This window comes from Haematobia irritans, chromosome 5 (assembly GCF_050003625.1).
Source record: "Haematobia irritans isolate KBUSLIRL chromosome 5, ASM5000362v1, whole genome shotgun sequence".
NCBI lineage: Eukaryota > Metazoa > Arthropoda > Insecta > Diptera > Muscidae > Haematobia > Haematobia irritans.
In genome coordinates this window covers 73,968,613-73,976,614 of record NC_134401.1, presented here as the reverse complement: position 1 = coordinate 73,976,614, position 8,002 = coordinate 73,968,613, and the positions used below count along the sequence as shown (strand labels likewise).

At 31.4% G+C, this 8,002-nt stretch overlaps 1 long non-coding RNA gene across 1 annotated transcript; it reads right to left on the bottom strand.

The window, feature by feature from the left end:
* Positions 1-3,531: 3,531 nt before the first annotated feature.
* LOC142238655 (uncharacterized) lies at positions 3,532-3,957 on the bottom strand. The gene is made up of 3 exons (XR_012722781.1): positions 3,916-3,957; positions 3,733-3,856; positions 3,532-3,669 (listed from the first exon to the last, which is right to left on the bottom strand). It is a non-coding gene; the product is annotated as an uncharacterized LOC142238655 (long non-coding RNA).
* Positions 3,958-8,002: the final 4,045 nt, after the last annotated feature.

The window sequence follows — 8,002 nt, the reverse complement described above, 5'->3', positions numbered from 1 at the left end:
TATGAGAATATTAACAGATTTAAACCAAATTTGACACATATTGCTAAAATGCAAGATATACATGGGTGCTATATCTAAATCTGAACCGATTTTGACCAATCTTGGCCGATTTTGACCAATTTAGTTGAAATCTCAACCGATTTCAACTAAATTTAAAATACTTGACAATACTATCAATCGTACTCCTCATGCACAATTTGAAGCAAATCAATACTGGTATGTGGGACCATATAAATACATATTGGGCGAAAGATATATGGTATAGGAGCTATATCTAAATCTGATTGGTTGATATTTTGCAAGTATTATGGGGCTTATAAAACATTGAGATGTACAAAATTTTAACAAGATCGGTTCATAAACACGTCAATTATGATCAAATCGATGATAAATATATATAGCAGCTATATCTAAATCTGAACAGATTTTTGCCAAATTTGAGGATGATCGGACTTAAACTGCGAGCTGCACACAAAATTACATTTATAGACAGACGGACATCGCTAAATCGAATCGGAATTTATTTCTAAGACGATCGGTATACTAAACGAAGGGTCTAAGGGTCCTATACCACAGTAGTGGTGAAGGGTATAAAAAGCTAAAAAATAGCCACAAAAACGCAAAATATTTCTTGCACCCAAAAGCCACATTTTTTGATTGAAATTCTGAAAAAAAACTTTATTTCACTTAAAATTCATAGTAATTAAATTACATTCTTTTCAGTTGTATTTTTGTAAGACTATGACATCATTTAAGTTAACTCCAAAAAAAAAACCAACAAAAACATAAAATATATACCGATCGACTCAGAATCACCTCCTAAGTTGATCTAGCCCTTGGAGTCCGTCCGTATGTCCATGTATTAGTTGTTCACAGGATTCCGGTCGCAATTATGACCTGATTTTGATGAAAGTTGGTACAGAGTGTTTTTTTTTTAACGAACGCTATTAAATTTGGAAATTTTTCATTAAAATCGGTTAAGATTTAAATATAGGTCACGTATACATATATGTGTCGCACGATTTTCCCAAATTTGGCCATAAAACCCTTATTAAGAAGACTTGATCTAGCCAACTTTAGGTAAGATCGGGTAATAAATCTTACCTAAAGTTGGCTAGATCAAGTCTTCTTTAGTACTTACTGTATGTGCAAAATTTCATCGAAAACGGCCCAGATTTAGATGTAGCTCCCATATATATGTATCGCCCGATTTTCCCAAATATAAGTTTATAAATTTAAAATTTTAAGTCTATAGACTTTGTAGAAGTCTAACAAATTTTATATATATCACAGACGGATTTGATATGGTATCGAAAATGTGGATCTACAAAGTGGTGAAGGGTATAATATAATCGGCCCGCCTAACTTTAGACTTTAATTACTTGCGAATAATTTAATAACTTCAAAACATTATAATCACATAAAATAAAATACTAAAGACAAAAACTATTCAAGCTACAACAAGGTATATTTGCTACAATAATGTGTAAATAGCAGCGGGAATCATTGTTATTGTTTGAATTGAGCATTGAAATATGTGGCAAACTTTATTTTGGCAGCAAGAGTTAGATAAAAAAGCATTTTTCCATATTTCAATAGAAAAATGTCGAAAATAGAAAAGGCTTAACACGCTAAAAGGGCCATGAAAAAGATAGGAAACAAATCTAATTGCAATTTCTCCGCGCTAAACGACTTCAAAAAACGCCAAATCCTGCGGGAAAAAGCCAAATTGACAACGCTACCGAAACATACGAGAAACAGCCGAAAAACAGTAGTAAGTTCGGCCGGGCCGAATCTTAAATACCCACCACCATGAATCAAATATAATATTTTCCTTTGAAAATTTCAGGAAATTTTGCATTCAGTTTCAAGCAATTTTCGTGATCAGTGCGCCTTGTATACCCTCAATAAGTGAAATCGGTCTATATGGAGGCCTCACCAAATGGACAAATAAAACTAAATTATATACAGTTTTTATGGGTCTAAAATGCCAGTATATTTTCAATTTGAGGCAAATCCTATAAAAACTACAATTTCTAGAAACCCTAGGAGTTAAGTACGGAGTTCGGTGTAATGGGGGCTATACCAAAACATAGAAGGATACACACAGTATTCAGCAGTTCTAGAATCTAGACCCCAAATCGGAGGGCCGGTTTATAAGGGGGCTATATCAAAAACTGTACCGATACTCAATATATTCGGCACACCTCTTTATGGTCCTAGAATACCTCTAGAAACTACGGAAAACTACGGATTCAAGACGCCCAAGAAGTAAATCTGGAGATCGGTCTATATGGGGGGTATATCGAAACGTGGTCCGATAATCACCATTTTCGGCACATCTTTTTATTTTCCTAGAATACCTCTATATTTCCAATTTCAGGCAAATTGGATAAAAACTACGGTTTCTAGAAGCCCAAGAAGTAAAATCGGGAGATCGGTTTATATGGAGGCTATATCAAAGCATGGTCCGATAATCACAATTTTCGGCACATCTCTTTATTTTCCTAGAATACCACTGGATTTCCAATTACAGGCAAATTGGGTGAAAATTACGGATTCTAGAAGACCAAGAAGTAAAATCGGGAGATCTGTCTATATGGGGGCTATATCAAAACATGAACCGGTACTCACCATTTTCGACACACGTCTTTAAGGTCCTAGAATACCTCTAGATTTCAAATTTCAGGTAAATTGGATTAAAACTACGGATTCAGGAAGCCCAAGAAGTAAAATCGGGAGATCGGTCTATGTGGGGCTATATCAAAACATGGACCGATACAACCCATTTTCGGCACACCTCTTTATGGTCCTAGAATACCTCTAGATTTCCAATTTCAGGCAAATCGGATAGAAATGAGAACGGAGGATGGTGAACGCAGTGGACGCCCGAAAGAGGTGGTTACCGACGAAAACAAAAAAAACACACAAAATGATTTTGAATGACCGTAAAATGAAGTTGATCGAGATAGCAGAGGCCTTAAAGATATCAAAGGAACGTGTTGGTCATATCATTCATCAATATTTGGATATGCGGAAGCTCTGTGCAAAATGGGTGCCGCGCGAGCTCACATTTGATTAAAAACAACAACGAGTTGATGATTCACCCAGAAAAAAGTGACCCCTTCTTTAAGTTAAAATGAACTCATTGTGAAGAAAGTTGAACTTCGTATAGCGCCAAAGACATTTTTATTTGTTTGAACGATGTGATTTTCGTAGAAATTAGGTATAATGCATTCCATATATTAGTTAACATTTTCCTATATTTATGTACCACTATACTACAGAATGAAAAAATTTAACTGATTTGAATTCATATATGGAATGATTTTATTGAATTTTTTTCATTCACATGGACAAATCTTACACATTTGTGGTAAAACTTTTACTTCATAATTAGAACTGCTTACCTTCGTTTTTAAATACAATTTTATTTATTTATATAAGCAATTTTATCTTCAATAAAAAACATGTTTTATTAATATATTGAATATATTTATTAAGAATCAACAGCATCGAATCTCCTTGAAATATTAGTTTATTATTCCGCTGTTTCCAATTTCCATGTGATATTATCAACTGTAAAACGCACATTTTCTTCTTCTTGTACTTTTCACTTTTAATAAGTTGCTGCCTAACGATTTTGTCCTCCTTTTACAATTTCAATACCTACAATTATAAAAAAATCATAAACCATTTTTGTTACAAAAGGTTAGCGTCACTGAATATTACCTGATAATTGAAGATTCCAAAATGAAGACAAATGAAAGGGTTGTTATTCTGCTGGTGTTTTCTTTCTTTATATACCATCACGAACATTGATAGATTTATTTTCAAAAAAAGAAAATTTTTCTCACTAATTTAAAATAATAAATATTTTATATATTTTATTTGTTATTTATTATATTATTTTACCATATTATTTTTTAACAATCTTTCCGTATACCACAACAACGCGATTCCAACTAAAAAAACAACCCACGCGCAAACATATCGATTGCGATGACAGGTATCGATTACAGGTAGACAATAGAAATATAGGAAAATTTCCTATATTCTAAAAAGTGTGTTTCCTTAAGTTTTGAAAGGATTGCATACTTCTTAGTACGAATGAACTAAAATATTTTTCTATGCCAAGTGTTGTTCGTATGTATGAAAAACTTTCTATTATAAAGGAAGTCGCAATTATCATTTTATAAGAAATTTTACTAATTTTGAGGAAACTTGGTTTTAGTTCGGTTTTTGTTTATTTTTACGAGCGGTGTTTGCAGCTGTTAACTCGTAATACACCCGAGTTTTTCTGTCGATGTGTGACAATGGATGAAACATGGCTCCATCAAAGTAATGGCCTCTGTTTTTTGGGATGCGCATGCAATAATTTTTATCGATTATCTTGAGAAGGGAAAAACCATCAACAGTGACTATTATATGGCGTTATTGGAGCGTTTGTATGTCGAAATCGCGGCAAAACGGCCCAATATGAAGAAGAAAAAAGTGTTGTTCCACCAAGACAACGCACCGTGCCACAAGTCATTGAGAACGATGGCAAAAATTCATGAATTGGGCTTCGAATTGCTTCCCCACTCACCGTATTCTCCAGATCTGGCCCCCAGCGATTTTTTTTTAATGATAGTCAGAAATCGATATTTCGATGTGTTACAAACGGAATGACAAACTTATTATACCCCCGTCACCATTCTATGGTGGTGGGTATAAAAATTAAAGCCTATACCTGCTTATTATTGTACGATATATTTTATATATATATAATTACCTGGTGGTTGAGGTATAGTTCTCAAAAGTCTTCCAGCAGCATTGAATTTCAGAATTCTCTGGTTACAATACCCATCAGCAACGAAAAACTGAAATATATAGGTTAATTTCATCTATTGAACTCGTAGTTTGTTTTGCATTAGAGCTATTTTACTATGATTTCATTTATTTGGTATACCTATTAATATAAATATGAGTAGTGCAAATTATTCATAATTCTGATACTATAAGATTTGTCAAATAACACTAGTTTATAAAATAAATTTTTTTCATGTACATTTGATGAGATGTGACTTATGTATTTTGATCTGCTGAATTCGAAAAAAAAATTAAATTTTTTTATGGAACAGTTTTTGAGACTTAAGTGAAAGGTATTGAGATGACGAACAATCGTGCATAATTGGATCTGTAATAAGTTAAGAGGTTCAAAATATATCGGAGGACAAATTTTCAAAAAAAAAAAAAAATATGTTTTACAGAGACCCTTTTCTGCCGGAAAAGTACAAACCATTGAAAAACAAGTATATACAGAAATAAGTTCGGCCGGGCCGAATCTTAAATACCCACCACCATGAACCAAATATTAGGGTTTCCTTTGAAATTTCAGGAGGGCTTGAGGACACTTCCCGAAGATAAATTTAAAGATTTCACCTATGAGGACTATATCAGATTCTGGATTTATAAGAACCATTTTTGTTTGAGTTTTAGAGGAATCATTAACATCTCTTGTAAGTGTGCAAGAAAATTATAAAATAACGTCTTGATTTGAAATCTTAAATCTGTAGAAGTAAAATCTGGAAATTTTACATTGAGTTTCAAGCAATTTTCATGATCAGTGCACCTTCTACACCCTCAAGAAGTGACGTCGGTCTATATGGAGGCATTACCAAATGGACCGATAAAAACTTAATCCGATACAGGTTTTTGTGAGCCTAAAATACCAGAATATTTACAATTTCAGGCAAATCAGATAAAAACTACGGTTTCTAGAAACCCAAGGAGTTAAATCGGGAGATCGTTCTTATGGGGGCTATACTAAAATATGGACCGATACTCACCGTTTTCGGAACACCTCTTTATGACCCTAAAATACCTCTAGATTTCCAATTTCAGGCAAATCAGATAAAAACTTCGGATTCTAGAAGCCCAAGAAGTAAAATCGGGAAATCGGTCTATATGGGGGCTATACCAAAATATGGACCGATACTCACAATTTTTGGCACACCTTTTTATGGTCCTAAAATACCTTTAGATTTCCAATTTCAGACAAATTGGATAAAAACTACGGTTTCTATAAGCCCAAGACCCAAAATCGGGAGGTCGTTTTATATGGGGACCATACCAAAACATAGACCGATACTCACAATTTTTGGCACCCGTATTTCTGGTCCAACAATACCTCTAGATTTCCAATTTCAGGTAAATTGAATAAAAACTGCGGTTTCTATAAGCCCAAGAAGTAAAATCGGGAGATCGGTCTATATGGGGGCCAAGGCCGTATTCAGGGGGGGGGGGTGAGGGGGATCAACCCCCCCCGAAATGAATGAATATTTTTATATAAATAAATATATATTTTTAGCTGCATAGAAAAAGATGTTGAAGAAAAGCTGGAGGTTTTATTTTGAAAAACGCTTACCTATAAAACTTGCACAAATCATAGAATATTAGTTGAAAAGCCCGTCAAACGACGGTCGAAAAAAACAACTTGTTTTTTATTTCTAATGTTCACAAAAATTTATTATTATTTTTTAATGTAGTCTCTATGGAATTAAAATAAGCAAACCTATTTCATGTATCGAAGCTATTCACGTACAAATTAATGCCAGTTTAGAAATACAAATTATAGCATATACATCAAAGTAAACATTTTTTCTTAATTTCAAATTGAAGCAAAGGCACAAAATCTTCAAAATAAGTCTATATTTGAAGTTTTTTATCTTTAATCCAATTCTTATTTAATTATAATTATCATTTCATTTAAAGATTATTTCTTTAAATCGAAAATGTTTTCTTTAATGTATTTATCATCAGTGATACATATTCAAGACTGTTCGTTCAGTGATACATATTCGAGACTGAATAGGACTGAAAAACAAAAACAGCAATGTTTTCTTCTATTTTAGGAAAATATGCCTCACTTCAAAGACATACAACTTCAATGAAAACCTTTTTATGAAAGGATTATGATCTTTTTGTTAATTTAAATTCTTCATTTTAAAGAAATTTGACCTTATTATTGTGTAAATTGAGTGCCTTAAAATTTAGTTTGCTTATTCTTTCGTTTGAGGTCATAATTTACTTACTTCAAAGACATACGTGTCCTAAAAAATTTAGTTTGCATAGTCTTTCGTTTGGGGTCATAATTTTTTTTCAATAAAAGCAAATTTTTCTCAAATTACACAGAAACAAAAATTTTCACATTCAAACACAAAATTAATTGCTTTTTTTATTGAAATTGCTTCAATCATGAAAATGATAGTATCAATCACACAATTAATTAAAAATATTCTTGATTAAAAAAAATAAGAAAGAAAACAAGAAGAAAAAAATTGAATTTTGCCGCAAGACTCAATTACGTTTTTAAATGGGATTATTTATAATATTATTATTTATTTATTAATTATTATATTACCTGCCATTTTAGTTTTCTTGTAATTTTCATACGATTTAGCGATTTTTATGAATTTTCCGATGATAATTATATTTGAATTCTTCTTTGGATGTAAGCCAAAATGTAATGATTATAGTATGTATATAGAAGCTGTTTCCAAGCAAAATTTCCAATTATATTTTTATTTTGGAATTATTTTTTAATTTAATTAAAATCCTAATTGATATAAATAATATTTTAATAAAAAAGTAAAAATTTTCAATTAATTTCTTAAATGCACAGAAAAAAAATCTGATTTAACATGTTTTTTATAGAAATGGCTTCAATCACGAAAATGATAGGGTCAATCACAGAAATAATTAGGAATTATTAAAATAATGTTGATTAAAAAATTAATTGATTCAATTAAATGTTTAGCTGATTTTTGCAACAAAACTCAATAAATTTTTTAAATGTTTATTTGTATTTTGCATATGTTTTTAAGTTACATGTGTATTATTTTTTAGTTTAATTTAAGTTTTAATTGGGATAATTAATATATTAATTAAAAAAAGAAAAAAATCAATCGTTTTTTTAATTTACTTTTGTTAATTTGATTAAAAAGTTAATTGTATTAGT